The 19,853-nt window shown below is 49.4% G+C and overlaps 1 pseudogene; it reads right to left on the reverse strand.

Moving 5' to 3' along the window:
- Nucleotides 1–2,755: 2,755 nt before the first annotated feature.
- LOC124027536 lies at nt 2,756–16,967 on the reverse strand (annotated as a pseudogene).
- Between the last annotated feature and the right edge of the window lie 2,886 nt (nt 16,968–19,853).

Consider the following 19,853-nt stretch of genomic DNA (forward strand, 5'->3'; position numbering starts at 1 on the left):
AATCTGAGCAGATGCAGGGACATTGCCTTTAAAAGGTGCATTGTTGAGAGCTCTCTACAACGTGCCCCCAGATTGAATCCTCGGAGAGCAAGCAGGACTGGACAGGAAGCCAGAACACAGTCCGGTGTCTTCTGGGTGCAGAGCAAGGGAAGGATACTTCAAGCAGAACATAGAGACTCCCCGCAATACATATAGAGACTCCCCGCAATACATAGAGACTCCCCAATACATATAGAGACTCCCCACAATACATATAGACTCCCATATAGAGACTCCCCACAATACATATAGAGACTCCCCACAATACATATAGAGACTCCCCACAATACATATAGAGACTCCCCACAATACATATAGAGACTCCCCACAATACATATAGAGACTCCCCACAATACATATAGAGACTCCCCACAATACATATAGAGACTCCCCACAATACATATAGACTCCCCACAATACATATAGAGACTCCCCACAATACATAGACTCCCCACAATACATATAGAGACTCCCCACAATACATATAGAGACTCCCCACAATACATATAGAGACTCCCCACAATACATATAGAGACTCCCCACAATACATATAGAGACTCCCCAGAAACAATACATATAGGACTCCCCACAATACATATAGAGACTCCCCACAATACATATAGAGACTCCCCACAATACATATAGACTCCCCGCAATACATATAGACTCCCCGGAGACTCGACTCCCCACAATACATATAGAGAGAGACTCCCCCAATACATATAGAGACTCCCATTACGGACTTCCACAGAGGATGCACCAGAGTCTCAATCGCGGAGATCGAGGAGGCTGTGGCCCCTCCCACACCCAGAGGATTTTATTTTTTTTCTAAGGAGAAAAGCAAGCGTTTAAACTACACGCTACGCATCCTTTCATCTAGAAAAACATTATTCACCACATGATAAATTAATTGAAGCATCAATAAAGATACTTAAAAATAAAAATTAAACACATTCTGAATTTTGTTTTTGAGTCATAACATTTTGTTCCATGTTGGTTACTGAATGTCTGACAAGAGATCTGTTTGACAAAACATAATAATAATAATAATATATGCCATTTAGCAGACGCTTTTATCCAAAGCGACTTACAGTCATGTGTGCATACATTCTACGTATGGGGGTCCCGGGGAATCGAACCCACTACCCTGGCGTTACAAGCGCCATGCTCTACCAACTGAGCTAAAAGGACCCAACATCACGGAGGACATTTTAGAAATGTATGAAAGAATTAGAGACTTAGTTTCATATTTTAGTTAACAAAATCTCCACCAAAAACATTCAAACAGGCACACTATTTAGAAAAAAAAAGCTTTTTATTTATTATTGTTCTTAAGCTCAAATTTACAAAGAAAATCCAAATCAGTTAAATCAACAGATCTTAAGTACTGGTCCGTATCCCCTGTAGTAGCTCTGGTGCAGGGTGTCTTTCAGCTGCTCTCTCATCATTGTCCTCCAATAGTGAAGAGCGAAGCCGGAGAAAAAAACACCCTGGACCAGAGCTACTGCTGCAAGAGACGAGCTGAACACTGATATAGTGCACCATCTGAAATGGCACCCTATTCCCTATATAGTGCACCATCTGAAATGGCACCCTATTCCCTATATAGTGCACCATCTGAAATGGCACCCTATTCCCTATATAGTGCACCATCTGAAATGGCACCCTATTCCCTATATAGTGCACCATCTGAAATGGCACCCTATTCCCTATATAGTGCACCAGTATGGAAGCAGATTCTGTGGTGGATAATGGTACAGTGTGGATGATGTGGGACTGAGCAGTTGGTCGTCAGTAATGGTACGAGATAGAGATCAATATATGATGCTGGACTGAGCAGTCGGTTATATTTGGTGATTCTTCCTGATTGCCTTATATCTGACAGAGCCATTCCAGCTGGCATCAGAGAGAGTGTGTGTGTGTGTGTGTGTGTGTGTGTACGTACTAGAGCTGGGACGATAAACCAAAAAATTACAGACACCATCTTCCTCATACCAAATCGTTTTGGGTTATTTTGCTACACTACGTTCCTGTGGATTGTTCTAGAACCATTCTTTGGGGGAATTTTGCTACACAACGTTCCTGTGGATTGTTCTAGAACCATTCTTTGGGGGGATTTTGCTACACAACGTTCCTGTGGATTGTTCTAGAACCATTATCTGGTCAACAGTAATAGCCTATGCATCGTTGTTGATTCCTGCTATGAAAAGTCTCAGCCTGTCCCTCAGGGCTGGCAGCAGGATGAATCAGTTGGACTGGCATTTGATTTCCATAAGAAGACACATGTTTTCTTCACGGGACTTCCTGTGTGTGAAGACATGTCATTTAACTGTGAAAATGTATGACCTTTTAATGTGGCATGAACACTACATGTCTGGTTTTATCTGATTGTCAAACAAATCACCATGAAGTAGGTTAGTATTGATCTTCATGCTTGAGGGACACATGATATTCTAGGAGATTTAAATGTTGGTCAAAAGGAAATAAAATTATGATGAGGGGAGAACGAAACTACCTGTGTCCTAGCTAGCTAGCAACCAGTGTTACCGCTGCCTCCCGCCTTGTGTAAGGGAGTCCTAGCTACCAACCAGTTACCGCTGCCTCCCGCCTTGTGTACCGGAGTCCTAGCTACCAACCAGTTACCGCTGCCTCCTGCCTTGTGTACCGGAGTCCTAGCTAGCTACCAACCAGTTACCGCTGCCTCCCGCCTTGTGTACCGGAGTCCTAGCTAGCTACCAACCAGTTACCGCTGCCTCCCGCCTTGTGTACCGGAGTCCTAGCTAGCTACCAACCAGTTACCGCTGCCTCCCGCCTTGTGTACCGGAGTCCTAGCTAGCTACCAACCAGTTACTGCTGCCTCCCGCCTTGTGTAACGGAGTCCTAGCTACCAACCAACCAGTTACCGCTGCCTCCATCCTTGTGTACCGGAATCTTACTTTTTGGATCGTAGTCTACCATCTCAGTTGTCTTACCTGGCCCTGGAAACACACGTCTAGAGCCCTGCCGCTAATTTACATTTAAAAATGGGTCATTTAGCAGACGCTCTTATTCCCTCATCTTACAGAAGATGCTCTTATTAGCTCTTCGCTAATGTAAAGTAACTAACCATTAAACATGATAGCTAGCTCTTCGCTAATGTAAAGTAACTAACCATTAAACATGATAGCTAGCTCTTCGCTAATGTAAAGTAACTAACCATTAAACATGATAGCTAGCTCTTCGCTAATGTAAAGTAACTAACCATTAAACATGATAGCTAGCTCTTCGCTAATGTAAAGTAACTCACTATTAAACACAGTAGTTACATTCATCACGATAGGACTTTTAGTCCATGTGGTCCGGCTTTAGCACACCTCCCCCAAAATAACTGATTTAACAATATTGCAAAAAATAAAAAAGGAAATATATCATAATCTGGATTGGTTTGTCTCCATATCGTCCAGCTCTAGTGTGTGCGGTATGCGTGTGTGTGTTATTAAGTGAGAGAGTGTGTGTGTGTGTCAGTCCTGCTGTGTGATCATCTTCAGCATCTGCAGTGCCATGGGTCCCTGGTCCGAGGGGATCTGATAACAGAGAGAGAGCAATGAATCATGGGAGTGCAAGACAAAAGGGATACTAGGGGAGGATCTCAATTGCATAACCTTTCTCCTTGTCTCCTTCTCAAAACCCATTGGATGAGAAAGCCAGAGGCCCCTCCCCTCTTATCTTCTCCTCCAACAGGCTTTGAGAAGGAGAGAGGACGCAATTGAGATATTCCCAATGAAAGGCTATAATGACTGAATACTGGGGTTCAATCTTCTGCATCACCTTCCTACTCAGACACTAGGCTCACGTCCCAATAATCTCTCCCTCCTGAAGTGTACACTCATTCACTACTCTCCACCATTGTAAAAACCAAGGGATTTATGTAGGCATGGGCTATAGAGGATGTTTCCATATACCAGTCATTTTGTTTCAAACCCACGAAGGGAAGTAAAACAAGGTTGCACTTTGGGAGAAAAGGAGAGATCAATATTACTGTTCCAACTGATGCTTGACCCCGTCTGAAAAGCTAATAAATATAATGTTGAAAAGAAAAAAGAGATTTTAGGACACACGTTTCTGTTTCCTCACCATGTGACCAGCCTTAAGGATCCAGTAGAAGGAGAAGTTCTTGTAGGTCTTGTAGAAGGCGCCGGTCACCCCCGGGAAGGCAGGGTCATTAAGGGCGGTCCATTTCATTTGGCTGAAGCTCTGGAGCCCCAACCACTTCAGCTGCTTCACCCATTGCTCCTGACCTGTGATAAGACATAATCAATCAATCAGTAATCAATTGATCATCTGTATCCAAATCAACAATCCTCATGTATGAAAGTATCAGGGACCAATAGTCAATGTATTAATGGTAATATTGATTAATGGTTGACTGCACTATAGTCAGGGTTGGGGAGTAACGGATTATAAAAATAAAATAAAAAATCTGTTACCAGCTAAAATATAATCAGATGACTACAGATACTTTTGAAAAACTAGATCACTCAGATTTCTTTTAAATTCAGAAATAATGTTTGCGTAAGTCTTCAACATTGAAAAAAGGAGTAAATTTGTTCCACCTGAGACAGTCTGACCACCAATCAGAAACCACTATGATGACACCAAATGATCCACGTCGCCCCCCCCCCCGCGTCCAGATCCACATTGGGCCCCCCCCCATCCACATCACACCCTGTCAAGCTGCTACTAACTGATTTCATTCAGAAAGTAACATCCCCTGACGACACCTCCCCGGACGACACCTCCCCGGACGACACCTCCCCGGACGACACCTCCCCGGACGACACCTCCCCGGTCTCCACTGTTTATGCTTCAACAGATTTCACTACAAAATGTAAGTGTTGCATGATGATTCTGTGCCCCTCCACCGGTAAACAACTCTCGCTAGGGGAATCACTGACCCATGGTGTCCACTATGAGGTCCAGCTGTCCGTTGTAGACAGTGACGTTGACCCCGGCATCCAACAGCTGATCCACCACGTCCACCACTGGCTTCATGAAGTCACCTGACATGCTGCTGAACACTGCCTCAGCCTGACCTAGAGGGGGAAGGGGTGAGAGAGGAGGGTGAGAGATTGAGAAGTGGAGCGGGAGATATGAGAGACGTCAGAGAGAAGGGTGAGAGATTGAGAAGTGGAGCAGGAGAGAGAGGTCAGAGAGGAGGACACACTTATTTTTAAAGAAAAGGTGCAATATGCAACCATTTCCTGGTTACATTTAAAAAATGTATATATATATATACTTTTTAAATAGTTCACCTAATTTCGGTTTGTGACAAAACAGTCATTGTGTAGAGAATCATTGTACCATCTAAAGCGCGGTGCAACAGCTTTCCATAACCAAAAATATTGTATTTGAGCTGTTTGAAGATGGTGTACAAGACACACAAAATGTAACTTAAGAATGTGACGCATAGAAATAGCACACCTAGAATAGATCTACCGCTTCTTAGACTTCCTTTCAAGTAGAATGACAGATTTATAAAACATATGTCTATGCGAATTTGGTCGGGTTGCCAAAAAAGTTAAATATAAGCACTTTTTAAAATGAATCAATTTTTTGACTCAGTAGCAGTGTCTTACCTCCCCAGGTGACATTCTGAGGGATGATTCCCAGCTTCTTCCTGATTGGCCCGTTCATCAACTGGCTCAGTGATTGGCGGTGGAGGGGCTAATGTGGTGCCGCATCAGCAGGGCTGTGGGAGGGACCACGAAAAGTAAACCAACTTAAAAAACAGGAAGTGACAGTGTAATCTAGAAAGGACAATCTTTTCACAGATTGTATATTTTGTATCAAAACTTGTTTTACTTGTGTTTTAAAATATGTCATACAATATGTACCAGGATGTTCAAATAAACCATTTGTTTGTTTGTTTGTTATTCTCTGGTTTAAGACGGAACTGAAAAGGCATCTTACAGAGGAATCCTTCTCCAGCCACGGAGGACATCTCCTCATCAGGTTCCTGGGTGAGGATGTTGTAGAAGTTGACTCCGTTTGTGTTCTGAAATCAGACGGGAGCTGAATGACCATGGAGTTCACACACACACACACACACACACACACACACACTGACACCATTCTCTCAGTGATTCACACCAACACACACCACTGACCCGTTCCACGACACTCTCAGTGATTCACACCAACACACACCACTGACCCGTTCCACGACACTCTCAGTGATTCACACCAACACACACCACTGACCCATTCCACGACACTCTCAGTGATTCACACACACACAAAACTGACCTGTTCCACGACACTCTCAGTGACAGACCAGAGCTCTGTGGCCTTCAGGTACTGCCCCTGATCCACCGCCTGCTTCACCGCCTCTGCTGCACTGCTCACCTCCCGCAGGCCGTAGTCATCTAGCAGGGACTGGAGGACAATGGGGAGACGGGTCAGAGAACTACATTACCCAACATGCACCACTGCTCACCTCCCGCAGGCCGTAGTCATCTAGCAGGGACTGGAGGACAATGGGGAGACAGTCGAAGAAGAGAAACTACAATACCTAGGTACCAAAACAAGCTGCATTTTGTATTCTCCAGACTTTAAACAACCCAGTCTGCAGAAAGAACTACATAGAATGTAAAACACATCAAAAGCTAAATGTGCCTGTAAAAAACAAACATGGAAAACGCATTTTACTAGGCTGTGTGTGTGTGTGTGTGTGTGTGTGTGTGTGTGTGTGTGTGTGTCTAACAGAGTCTGCAGATGAAGAGGAGAAGAACGTTTGCTGCTTGCTGTGCAGTTCATTAGGCACCGAATGGGGACAAAAACAGAATGGGAAACGGAGGGGACTACCTGGACCGTGGTGTACAGATAAGGACCCCAGGTCATAACAGAGTCTGCAGATGAAGAGGAGAAAAGCATTGCTTTGCTGTGCAGTTGTGCATTAGGCACCATGAATGGGGACAATAACAAATGGGAAAGCACTGTGAACTTGGGACTAAGAGGATATGTATAAGCTGGGTTACCACCTAGCCTATACAGTGAGCAAGTGGACTGAAATCACTGATCCTCAGTGATAAGGGTTAGTGGTCAGGGATTCCACCTGTTTAGTGCTTAGTTAACACGGCCCAGATGTTTTCCCAAATTGAACCTTACCTCTGACCTCTTCAGTTGGTCATACGCGTCAGTAGTGGGTTCGAACACCCACTGGTTAGCTGTAAGCCAGGTCTGTCATATATTATTTATTTATTTATTTATACAGTCAGTAGGAAACACACTGGTTAGCTAGCCAGGGTCATACCGTCAGTAGGGAACACACTGGTTAGCTAGCCAGGGTTATACAGTCAGTAGGGAACACACTGGTTAGCTAGCCAGGGTCATACCGTCAGTAGGGAACACACTGGTTAGCTAGCCAGGGTCATACAGTCAGTAGGGAACACACTGGTTAGCTAGCCAGGGTTATACCGTCAGTAGGGAACACACTGGTTAGCTAGCCAGGGTTATACCGTCAGTAGGGAACACACTGGTTAGCTAGCCAGGGTCATACCGTCAGTAGGGAACACACTGGTTAGCTAGCCAGGGTCATACCGTCAGTAGGACACACTGGTTAGCTAGTCAGGGTCATACCGTCAGTAGGGAACACACTGGTTAGCTAGCCAGGGTTATACCGTCAGTAGGGAACACACTGGTTAGCTAGCCAGGGTCATACCGTCAGTAGGAACACACTGGTTAGCTAGCCAGGGTCATACCGTCAGTAGGGAACACACTGGTTAGCTAGCCAGGGTTATACCGTCAGTAGGGAACACACTGGTTAGCTAGCCAGGGGGGGGGGGGTGGAACAACGCAGAAGCAACCAGGGCTGAAACCGAAAGGGGACCTACCTGAACTTCTCCAATAAGAAATGAGTGTTCACGTTGCAAAAACAGTTTGCTACGGGTGTGCACTTATGAACACACCCCTGGTGACTTTGACCGGAACAGTACAACAACCCCTCATGCATGAAGCTGTTCTGAGCCGTCCAGACAAGGGTTTTTACAAGAGGAGAAACCTGCAGCAGTAGATTAACCGTTTGTTCAGTCAGTCACATGACCACACAGGGAACAACAGCGGAGAACCAAATTACACCTTATTTCCTGTTAGGCCACTACGGTTGACCAGGACCCATAGGGCTCTTGACGTAAGTAGTACCCTATATAGGGAATAGTGTGGCATTTGGTACGCAGTGTGTTCACGTGTGGTTAGTGAGCCTGAACTGGACACTAGTGGTAAATCTCAGGCGTTTCAGGGTTAGAGTAGACCTTTCTGGCCAATACAGTGTTGTACAGACTGGTCTGACTTTTAAACAGCTGTCTGCTGAAGGTTTTATCAGACATGTTCTGATATTCACAAGGGAAAAGTCACGTCCCCACGCTCTAAGTGGGCGTCCCCACGCTCTAAGTGGGCGTCCCCACGCTCTAAGTGGGCGTCCCCACGCTCTAAGTGGGCGTCCCCACGCTCTAAGTGGGCGTCCCCACGCTCCGTCCCCACGCTCTAAGTGGGCGTCCCCACGCTCTAAGTGGGCGTCCCCACGCTCTAAGTGGGCGTCCCCACGCTCTAAGTGGGCGTGTGGATGCTCTAAGTGGGCGTCCCCACGCTCTAAGTGGGCGTCCCCACGCTCTAAGTGGGCGTCCCCACGCTCTAAGTGGGCGTCCCCACGCGTCTACGCTCTAAGTGGGCGTCCCCACGCTCTAAGTGGGCGTTCCGACGCTCTAAGTGGGCGGTCCCACGCTCTAAGTGGGCGTTCCGACGCTCTAAGTGGGTGTCTGGATGTTCCGTGCTCTGAGGTAAATACTGACCCAGTGGAGAGATCCAAGAGTCTCCCAGAGCCACTCCGACAAAGTTACACTTCAGGGTTCCTTTTTCTACGGCCTAGAGAGAGAGAGAGATGTGTTACAGACAATTAGAGAGAGTGTGTGACACACACAATTACTAGTCTTTAACATGCCATTACTAACAGTCATTTTACAACTGGTACCAGAATTCTCGTTATGTATTGTAATTGCTGTTAATATTATTACCACCACAAAGATAATTATTATTGCTTCACCACTAACAGCCGAGTATATTCCGGTCTTATTTGACCATCGTTGTTACACGTTTACTTTGATTCATGGGAAGGTTTTACTTTTGTGGTGCCGATGAAGTGAAGTCCCCCTCAGTTCCCCTCATTTGGGGTCGATGGAGAACAGAGCCGATGAAGTGAAGTCCCCCTCAGTTCCCCTCAGTTGGGGTCGATGGAGAACAGAGCAGATGAAGTGAAGTCCCCCTCATTTGGGGTTGATGGAAAACAGAGCCGATGAAGTGAAGTCCCCCTCAGTTGGGGTCGATGGAGAACAGAGCCGATGAAGTGAAGTCCCCCTCATTTGGGGTTGATGGAAAACAGAGCCGATGAAGTGAAGTCCCCCTCAGTTGGGGTCGATGGAGAACAGAGCCGATGAAGTGAAGTCCCCCTCAGTTGGGGTTGATGGAGAACAGAGCCGATGAAGTGAAGTCCCCCTCAGTTCTCCTCAGTTGGGGTCGATGGAGAACAGAGCAGATGAAGTGAAGTCCCCCTCAGTTCCCCTCAGTTGGGGTTGATGGAGAACAGAGCAGATGAAGTGAAGTCCCCCTCAGTTCCCCTCAGTTGGGGTCGATGGAGAACAGAGCAGATGAAGTGAAGTCCCCCTCAGTTGGGGTCTGATGGAGAACCAGCCAGGCTACATCCCAGATGTACAGGTCCGTACCAAGAGACGGCGCCGCGTACCAAGAGACGCACAAGACGAATAAACTGCTCTACGCGTACCAAGACTGAATGTCCAAGAGGAGGTCAGAAGACAGTCTGTCAGCAGTACACCAAGTGATCTGCATGGGTTACCACCAGCCAGGCTTGAGAGCCCAAGAGACGCGCGTACCAAGAGACGCGTACCAAGAGACGCGTACCAAGACGCGTACCAAGAGACGCAGAGAGACGCGTACCAAGAGACGCGTACCAAGAGACGCAGAGACGCGTACCAAGAGACGAGAGACGCGTACCAAGAGACGCGTACCAAGAGACGCGTGAGAGACGCGTACCAAGAGACGCGAGACGCGTACCAAGAGACGCACCAAGAGACGCTGTACAAGAGACGCGTACCAAGAGACGCGTACCAGACGCGTGCCAAGAGACGCGTACCAGACGCAGAGACGCGTACCAAGAGAGAGACGCGTACCAAGAGACGCAGAGACGCGTACCAAGAGACGCGTGCCAAGAGACGCGTACCAAGAGACGCGTACCAAGACCAGCGTACCAAGAGACGCGTACCAAGAGACGCAGAGACGCGTACCAAGAGACGCGTACCAAGAGACGCGGACCAAGAGACGCGTACCAAGAGACGCGTACCAAGACGCAGAGACGCGTACCAAGAGACGCGTACCAAGAGACGCGTACCAAGAGACGCGTACCAAGAGACGCGTACCAAGAGACGCGTACCAAGAGACGCGTACCAAGAGACGCAGAGACGCGTACCAAGAGACGCGTACCAAGAGACGCAGAGACGCGTACCAAGAGACGCGTACCAAGAGACCAAGAGACGCGTACCAAGAGACCAAGAGACGCGTACCAGGAGACGCGTACCAAGAGACGCGTACCAGGAGACGCAGAGACGCAGAGACGCGTACCAGGAGACGCAGAGACGCAGAGACGCGTACCAGGAGACGCAGAGACGCGTACCAAGAGACGCAGAGACGCGTACCAGGAGACGCAGAGACGCGTACCAAGAGACGCGTACCAAGAGACGCGTACCAAGAGACGCGAGACCAAGAAGACGACGCGTACCAAGAGACGCGTACCAAGAGAGACCAAGAGACGCGTACCAAGAGACGCGTACCAAGAGACGCGTACCAAGAGACGCGTACCAAGAGACCAGGAGACGCGTACCAGGAGACGGACGTACCAAGAGACGCCAAGAGACGCGTACCAGGAGACGTACAGAGACGCACGTGCAGAGACGCGTACCAGGAGACGCAGAGACGCAGAGACGCGTACCAGGAGACGCAGAGACGCGTACCAAGAGACGCAGAGACGCGTACCAAGAGACGCAGAGACGCGTACCAAGAGACGCGTACCAAGAGACGCGTACCAAGAGACGCGTACCAGAGACGCGTACCAAGAGACGCGTACCAAGAGACGCAGAGACGCGTACCAGGAGACGCAGAGACGCGTACCAGGAGACGCGTACCAAGAGACGCGTACCAAGAGACGCGTACCAAGAGACGCGTACCAGGAGACGCGTACCAGGAGACGCGTACCAAGAGACGCGTACCAAGAGACGCAGAGACGCGTACCAAGAGACGCAGAGACGCGTACCAAGAGAGAGACGCGTACCAAGAGACGCGCGTACCAAGAGACGCGTACCAAGAGACGCAGGAGACGCGTACCAGGAGACGCGTACCAAGAGACGCGTACCAAGAGACGCGTACCAGAGAGACGCGTACCAAGAGACGCAGAGACGCGTACCAGAGACGCGAGACGCGTACCAAGAGACGCAGAGACGCGTACCAAGAGACGCAGAGACGCGTACCAAGAGACGCAGAGACGCGTACCAAGAGACGCAGAGACGCGTACCAAGAGACGCAGAGACGCGTACCAAGAGACGCAGAGACGCGTACCAAGAGACGCAGAGACGCGTACCAGAGACGCAGAGACGCGTACCAGGAGACGCAGAGACGCGTACCAAGAGACGCGTACCAGGAGACGCGTACCAGGAGACGCGTACCAGGAGACGCGTACCAGGAGACGCGTACCAGGAGACGCGTACCAGGAGACGCAGAGACGCGTACCAAGAGACGCAGAGACGCGTACCAGGAGACGCAGAGACGCGTACCAGGAGACGCAGAGACGCGTACCAAGAGACGCAGAGACGCGTACCAAGAGACGCAGAGACGCGTACCAAGAGACGCAGAGACGCGTACCAAGAGACGCGTACCAGGAGACGCGTACCAGGAGACGCGTACCAGGAGACGCGTACCAGGAGACGCAGAGACGCGTACCAAGAGACGCGTATTGAAAGAGAGAAAGAGTCTGACTTTTTCGTCCCATTTTTTTGTGACAAAGAGAAAATGGAGCCAATAGCACAAAATGACAAAGTAAACACGTTTTCTTAAACACTGTTATTTTATATGAACCTTTATTTAACTAGGCAAGTCAGTTAAGAACAAATTATTAATTTGTGACTGTAATGATAACGGAGCAAGTGACTGTAATGATAACGGAGCAAGTGACTAATGATAAATTATGACTGTAATGATAACGGAGCAAGTGACTGTAATGATAACGGAGCAAGTGACTGTAATGATAACGGAGCAAGTGACTGTAATGATAACGGAGCAAGTGACTGTAATGATAACGGAGCAAGTGACTAATGATAACGGAGCAAGTGACTAATGATAACGGAGCAAGTGACTAATGATAACGGAGTAAGTGACTAATGATAACGGAGTAATTGCCTGTAATGATAATGGAGTAATTGACTGTTCATTAAGACAATTGTTGATATAGGATTAAGTGGTATAACGGCTAGTGATAACTACCGATAAAGTTTATTCAAAAGGTCTCCAATCCAACCCTTAAATGGTGACCCTCAGATTCATTTGGATAGGATAACCTAATTTTATTTGATTTATTTCACCTTTATTTAACCAGGTAGGCAAGTTGAGAACAAGTTCTCATTTACAATATCGACCTGGCCAAGATAAAGCAAAGCAATTCGACAGATACAATGACACAGAGTTACACATGGAGTAAAACATACAGTCAATAATACAGTAACCAAATCAGATCAATGAATTATTCCAGGAATTAACCAGTCAATTATTATCTTGAATATCATTAGCCAAGAGGCACAACTCCTCCCATGTCATTAAAGTATATTGAATTGAGAGAGACAGAGACAGCTAGAAAGGCCGAGACAGACAGGAACCCAAGGTACTGTGCTGACCAGTGTGGGTAGAGGTTTGAGGAAGTAGGCCCCAACTTAGCACCAGTCATTAGTTCCTCTCTGAGTCATGCATGGCTCAACACATGACAGTGAATATCAGTCTTTAGTTTGAAAACCCTGTTCCATTATCGAGTCAGGTACAACTGAGCTACCAGTTTCTCCATGCGTGGTTCCTATTCACTTACATACCAAGTGTTAGAACTGGAAAAGGTTTCCCCACAGCAGAGACAGAAGGTTCTCATCCCAAATGGCTCCACTACTCCCTTTAGAGTGCACTGCTTTCGACCAGAGCCCATATACACTATACAGGGAATAGGATGCAATTTGTGCCTACCTTAGTGAGTTCCAGTGAGATCGCGGCAGCCATCTTCCCTCCATAGGACTCTGAGAATATGTAGAAGGGCACGCTCTAGAGAAGACAAAAAATAACAATAGGTTAAAAATCTATATTATTTTAAAAAATAATTTAAAAAATGTAAATTTAAAAAATGTAAATGTATTGAGTAGTTTGAGACAATACAGCCCCGACCCGTGTGAAGCTGAACCCACCCCTGGTGATCCGACCCGCGTGAAGCTGAACCCACCCGGAACTCTCCCCTGGTGATCCGACCCGTGTGAAGCTGAACTCACCCCTGGTGATCCGACCCGTGTGAAGCTGAACCCACCCGGAACTCACCCCTGGTGATCCGACCCGTGTGAGGCTGAACCCACCCCTGGTGAGGCTGAACCCACCCCTGGTGAGGCTGAACCCACCCCTGGTGATCCGACCCGTGTGAGGCTGAACCCACCCCTGGTGATCCGACCCGTGTGAGGCTGAACCCACCCCTGGTGATCCGACCCGTGTGAGGCTGAACCCACCCCTGGTGATCCGACCCGTGTGAGGCTGAACCCACCCCTGGTGATCCGACCCGTGTGAGGCTGAACCCACCCCTGGTGATCCGACCCGTGTGAGGCTGAACCCACCCCTGGTGATCCGACCCGTGTGAGGCTGAACCCACCCCTGGTGATACGACCCGTGTGAGGCTGAACCCACCCCTGGTGATCCGACCCGTGTGAAGCTGAACCCACCCCTGGTGATCCGACCCGTGTGAAGCTGAACCCACCCCTGGTGATCCGACCAGTGTGAAGCTGAACCCACCCCTGGTGACCCGACCCGTGTGAAGCTGAACCCACCCCTGGTGACCCGACCCGTGTGAAGCTGAACCCACCCCTGGTGACCCGACCCGTGTGAAGCTGAACCCACCCCTGGTGACCCGACCCGTGTGAAGCTGAACCCACCCCCCACCCCTGGTGATCCGACCCGTGTGAGGCTGAACCCACCCCTGGTGATCCGACCCGTGTGAAGCTGAACCCACCCGGAACTCACCCCTGGTGATCCGACCCGTGTGAGGCTGAACCCACCCCTGGTGATCCGACCCGTGTGAGGCTGAACCCACCCCCCTGGTGATCCGACCCGTGTGAGGCTGAACCCACCCCTGGTGATCCGACCCGTGTGAGGCTGAACCCACCCCTGGTGATCCGACCCGTGTGAGGCTGAACCCACCCCTGGTGATCCGACCCGTGTGAGGCTGAACCCACCCCTGGTGATCCGACCCGTGTGAGGCTGAACCCACCCCTGGTGATCCGACCCGTGTGAGGCTGAACCCACCCCTGGTGATCCGACCCGTGTGACCCACCCCTGGTGATCCGACCCGTGTGAGCTGAACCCACCCCTGGTGACCCGACCCCGTGTGAAGCTGAACCCACCCCTGGTGACCCGACGACCCGTGTGAAGCTGAACCCACCCCTGGTGACCCGACGACCCGTGTGAAGCTGAACCCACCCCTGGTGACCCGACGACCCGTGTGAAGCTGAACCCACCCCTGGTGACCCGACGACCCGTGTGAAGCTGAACCCACCCCTGGTGACCCGACGACCCGTGTGAAGCTGAACCCACCCCTGGTGACCCGACGACCCGTGTGAAGCTGAACCCACCCCTGGTGATCCGACCCGTGTGAAGCTGAACCCACCCCTGGTGATCCGACCCGTGTGAAGCTGAACCCACCCCTGGTGATCCGACCCGTGTGAAGCTGAACCCACCCCTGGTGACCCGACCCGTGTGAAGCTGAACCCACCCCTGGTGACCCGACCCGTGTGAAGCTGAACCCACCCCTGGTGACCCGACCCGTGTGAAGCTGAACCCACCCCTGGTGACCCGACCCGTGTGAAGCTGAACCCACCCCTGGTGACCCGACCCGTGTGAAGCTGAACCCACCCCTGGTGACCCGACCCGTGTGAAGCTGAACCCACCCCTGGTGACCCAACCCGTGTGAGGCTGAACCCACCCTTGGTGATCCGACCCGTGTGAAGCTGAACCCACCTGGAACTGTTCCTCCTTGTTGAAGAAGTGTTTGAGCAGCACCAGCATGTCGGAGGCGACCGTAGACACGTCAGTAGCGAAGGCCTCGTCTGAGTCCGTGTAGCTGAAGCCTGTTCCTACCGGGTTATCAACGAACAATACACTGGAGTACTGAACCTGCAGGGGCAAAACACACACACCTTAAACACTGACATCACAGTTTCCATTGATGAGCCGTGTGTGTGTGTGTGTGTGTGTGTGTGTGTGTGTGTGTGTGTGTGTGTGTGTGTGTGTGTGTGTGTGTGTGTGTGTGTGTGTGTGTGTGTGTGTGTGTGTGGAGTTTTTCCTAGGCTCAAGGTCTCTGTCCAGGGGTCCGATCTCCTCAAAGTTCCCGAAGCCACAGCCTGATCCTCCCGGGCCTCCCTGGAATGGAGACATGTACCACTATTAGAGATATATCCTCTACCCTCCCTCTCCCTGTAAGAGATACTTCCCTCTACTCTCCCTCCCTCTCCCTGTAGGAGATACCTCCTCTACCCTCCCTCCCTCTCACTGTAAGAGATACAGAGGGAGGGATGGTAGAGGATGTATCTCTTGCAGTTCCACTCCAGTCATTATCATGAGCCTGCCCTCCCCAATTAAGGTGCTACCAACCACCTGTGGTGTAAGGTTACCCACTTGTAGCTAGGTAAGAGTCGTGTAGTGTAAGGTTACTCACTTCACTCCCAGATGGGTAAGAGAGTAGTATAGTGTAGACTAGTGTAGTGTAAGGTTACTCACTTCACTCCCAGATAGGTAAGAGAGTAGTATAGTGTAGACTAGTGTAGTGTAAGGTTACTCACTTCACTTCTAGATGGGTAAGAGAGTAGTATAGTGTAGACTAGTGTAAGGTTACTCACCTGCAGCCACATCACGAGAGGCAGCTGGGAGTAGCTGGCGGACGGGCTGTCAGCATAGTAAAGCCACCAGAACATATGTGCCCCCTCGCGTACGTCAACATATCCCCAGGATTCTTTTGATTTGAGGGGATTCGAGAACCCTGCAAACAAGAGTTGGAGACATTGAAATGATGTTATTAAAAATGCTGCGGTTGGTCTTTAAATGCAGTCTAATTGCAAAATCCCCAGCCCGGATTGCTGCAGCAGACGTCGTGGAACAGCGCAGTGGGGGGGGTTTCTGATCAGGAAAACGTTAACATTGTATCTAGCCAACTTTTGCTTTCACATTGAACGCTGACATGAAACCCGACCAAGTAAAGCACATTAATCGATTTAATCCATTTGATTGCTGGAGCCTGAGTCACCGTACTTAGCGGACTAAACTCTGTGGAGTCACCGTCGTGATTTCAAGCATGTTTGGATAACGGCGCAGTTAATATTCAAACTGGAATTGAACTATTTGAAACACAGATATATCGGACACAATCACTAGACAGAGCTAACTAATTACCTGTATCAATTGCCACGACAAGTAGCAACACAACGCTGCAAGCGCTTGTTTTCGTCAACCCCATCATCCCGACTTGATCACAAGAACTTCACAATGACAACACTTTTCATTACACTATTGTGTCATGTCAGACTTTAGTCACATGACTGACCGACTCCTCAGCTGACCAGAAAATGGGGAGAGACCATCAGGATATTTAGAGCCAATCAATGAGCATTGTGAAGCTAGCCACGCCTACGCTCCGCCTTGAATTGTGTCAAAATAAAAGTCCCGGGCAAAATGTCCTGTGAATTTTCCATATTAAAAGCCACGGAACACAGGAGCGGTATAAAATGAAGATTGACCAAGAAAAATACATTTATTTATCAAGTCATAAGAACGCAATGATGGTCGTATACTTCGGCCGGAGGACAAAAGAGCTAATCAAATGAATCAATCAATCTCAATCAATCAAACCTCCAAATCAAGTGACTGACTCTGGAAACTTTTTTTTCAAACAGCACCTAGCAACAAATTTAGCTACTTTTAAAACATTTATTTTGAACTTTTAGCGACTTTTGAAAAGTGACTCATGTTAAAATGCACGCATTTTCCCTCTAAATGACACAAAAACGTTTTTCTGTCACACACTCAGTCACAACACACGTGCCTGACTGTAAAAGTGCATTGTGAGTGACGTCAGCAGCAGGCGCTCAGCTCGTGCACAGGCAGCAGCAATTTCAACAAATTGCAAATCATTGTTGGATGACTGCAGCTGCAGTGGCACGGGTTTAACAAGCCAAACCCAATGAATATAGTTGGTCACGAATGCTTGATCTTGAACAGAACTTACAACATCAATCAAAATTGTACAGCCATAAGAACAGAAACGAGTGGGAGTCGGTACCTGAACAAATGTCAAATCATATTTTTCGCTGAGATGGCCAGTAGCCTAGTGGTTAGAGGGGCGGCAGGTAGCCTAGTGGTTAGAGGGGCGGCAGGTAGCCTAGTGGTTAGAGGGGCGGCAGGTAGCCTAGTGGTTAGAGGGGCGGCAGGTAGCCTAGTGGTTAGAGGGGCGGCAGGTAGCCTAGTGGTTAGAGGGGTGGCAGGTAGCCTAGTGGTTAGAGGGGCGGCAGGGTAGCCTAGTGGTTAGAGGGGCGGCAGGTAGCCTAGTGGTTAGAGGGGCGGCAGGTAGCCTAGTGGTTAGAGGGGCGGCAGGTAGCCTAGTGGTTAGAGGGGCGGCAGGTAGCCTAGTGGTTAGAGGGGCGGCAGGTAGCCTAGTGGTTAGAGGGGTGGCAGGTAGCCTAGTGGTTAGAGGGGCGGCAGGTAGCCTAGTGTTTAGAGGGGCGGCAGGTAGCCTAGTGTTTAGAGGGGCGGCAGGTAGCCTAGTGTTTAGAGGGGCGGCAGGTAGCCTAGTGTTTAGAGGGGCGGCAGGTAGCCTAGTGGTTAGAGGGGCGGCAGGTAGCCTAGTGGTTAGAGGGGCGGCAGGTAGCCTAGTGGTTGGAGGGGCGGCAGGTAGCCTAGTGGTTAGAGGGGCGGCAGGTAGCCTAGTGGTTAGAGGGGCGGCAGGTAGCCTAGTGTTTAGAGGGGCGGCAGGTAGCCTAGTGTTTAGAGGGGCGGCAGGTAGCCTAGTGTTTATAGGGGCGGCAGGTAGCCTAGTGTTTAGAGGGGCGGCAGGTAGCCTAGTGTTTAGAGGGCGGCAGGTAGCCTAGTGGTTAGAGGGGCGGCAGGTAGCCTAGTGGTTAGAGGGGCGGCAGGTAGCCTAGTGGTTAGAGGGGCGGCAGGTAGCCTAGTGTTTAGAGGGGCGGCAGGTAGCCTAGTGTTTAGAGGGGCGGCAGGTAGCCTAGTGTTTATAGGGGCGGCAGGTAGCCTAGTGTTTAGAGGGGCGGCAGGTAGCCTAGTGTTTAGAGGGGTGGTGGGTAGCCTAGTGTTTAGAGGGGTGGCAGGTAGCCTAGTAGTTAGAGGGGCGGCAGGTATCCTAGTGTTTAGAGGGGTGGCAGGTAGCCTAGTAGTTAAAGGGGCGGCAGGTAGCCTAGTGGTGAGAGGGGTGGCAGGTAGCCTAGTGGTTAGAGGGGCGGCAGGTAGCCTAGTTGTTAGAGGGGCGGCAGGTAGCCTAGTGGTTAGAGGGGCGGCAGGTAGCCTAGTGGTTAGAGGGGCGGCAGGTAGCCTAGTAGTTAGAGGGGCGGCAGGTAGCCTAGTGGTTAGAGGGGTGGCAGGTAGACTAGTGGTTAGAGGGGAGGGGCGGCAGGTAGCCTAGTGGTTAGAGGGGAGTGGCGGCAGGTAGCCTAGTGGTTAGAGGGGAGGGGCGGCAGGTAGCCTAGTGGTGAGAGGGGTGGCAGGTAGCCTAACAGAAGAATACGAAACGGGTGGGACTATCCTGAATTTGTCCAATAGAAACTCTTGTTTTCATTGCAAAATTTTTTGCTCAGTGTACACTAATCAATACACTCCTGTCTGAACAACAGGAGTGTGGCGCAAAAGGTTATCTACAAACTTATTAGATTACTTTGGAATGTTGTTGATGCAGTTCATGTTAGCAATCAACTAAATATAACTTGAAGCAATCCTACATCTTTACATACTAGGTAGTTTCTTTATGTAGCTCTGATATATATATATATACAATACTACGTTGAAGCAATAAGACCCGAGGGGCTGTGGTATATGGCCAATATACCACAGCTAAGGGCTGTTCTTTCACGCGATGCAGTGCGGAGTGCCTGGACACAGATCTTAGCCGTGGTATATTGACCATATACCACAGCCCCTCTGGCCTTATTGCTATTATAAACTGGTTACTAAAGTAATTAGAGCAGTAATAACACATGTTTTGTCATACCTGTGGTATACGGTCTCATGTACCACGGCTGTCAGCCAATCAGCATTCAGGGCTGGAACCACACAGTTTATAATTGCGGGTAGATTTTAAGGAGGACTTTTTAGTTGACCAAAATTGCTTCTACTTTGTTGTCTACTCTGTTTAAATCAGTTGTAAATCAAATCAAATCAAATCAAATCAAATTTTATTTGTCACATACACATGGTTAGCAGATGTTAATGCGAGT

This window comes from Oncorhynchus gorbuscha, unplaced genomic scaffold (genome assembly GCF_021184085.1).
Source record: "Oncorhynchus gorbuscha isolate QuinsamMale2020 ecotype Even-year unplaced genomic scaffold, OgorEven_v1.0 Un_scaffold_3341, whole genome shotgun sequence".
NCBI classification, from domain to species: Eukaryota; Metazoa; Chordata; class Actinopteri; order Salmoniformes; family Salmonidae; genus Oncorhynchus; species Oncorhynchus gorbuscha.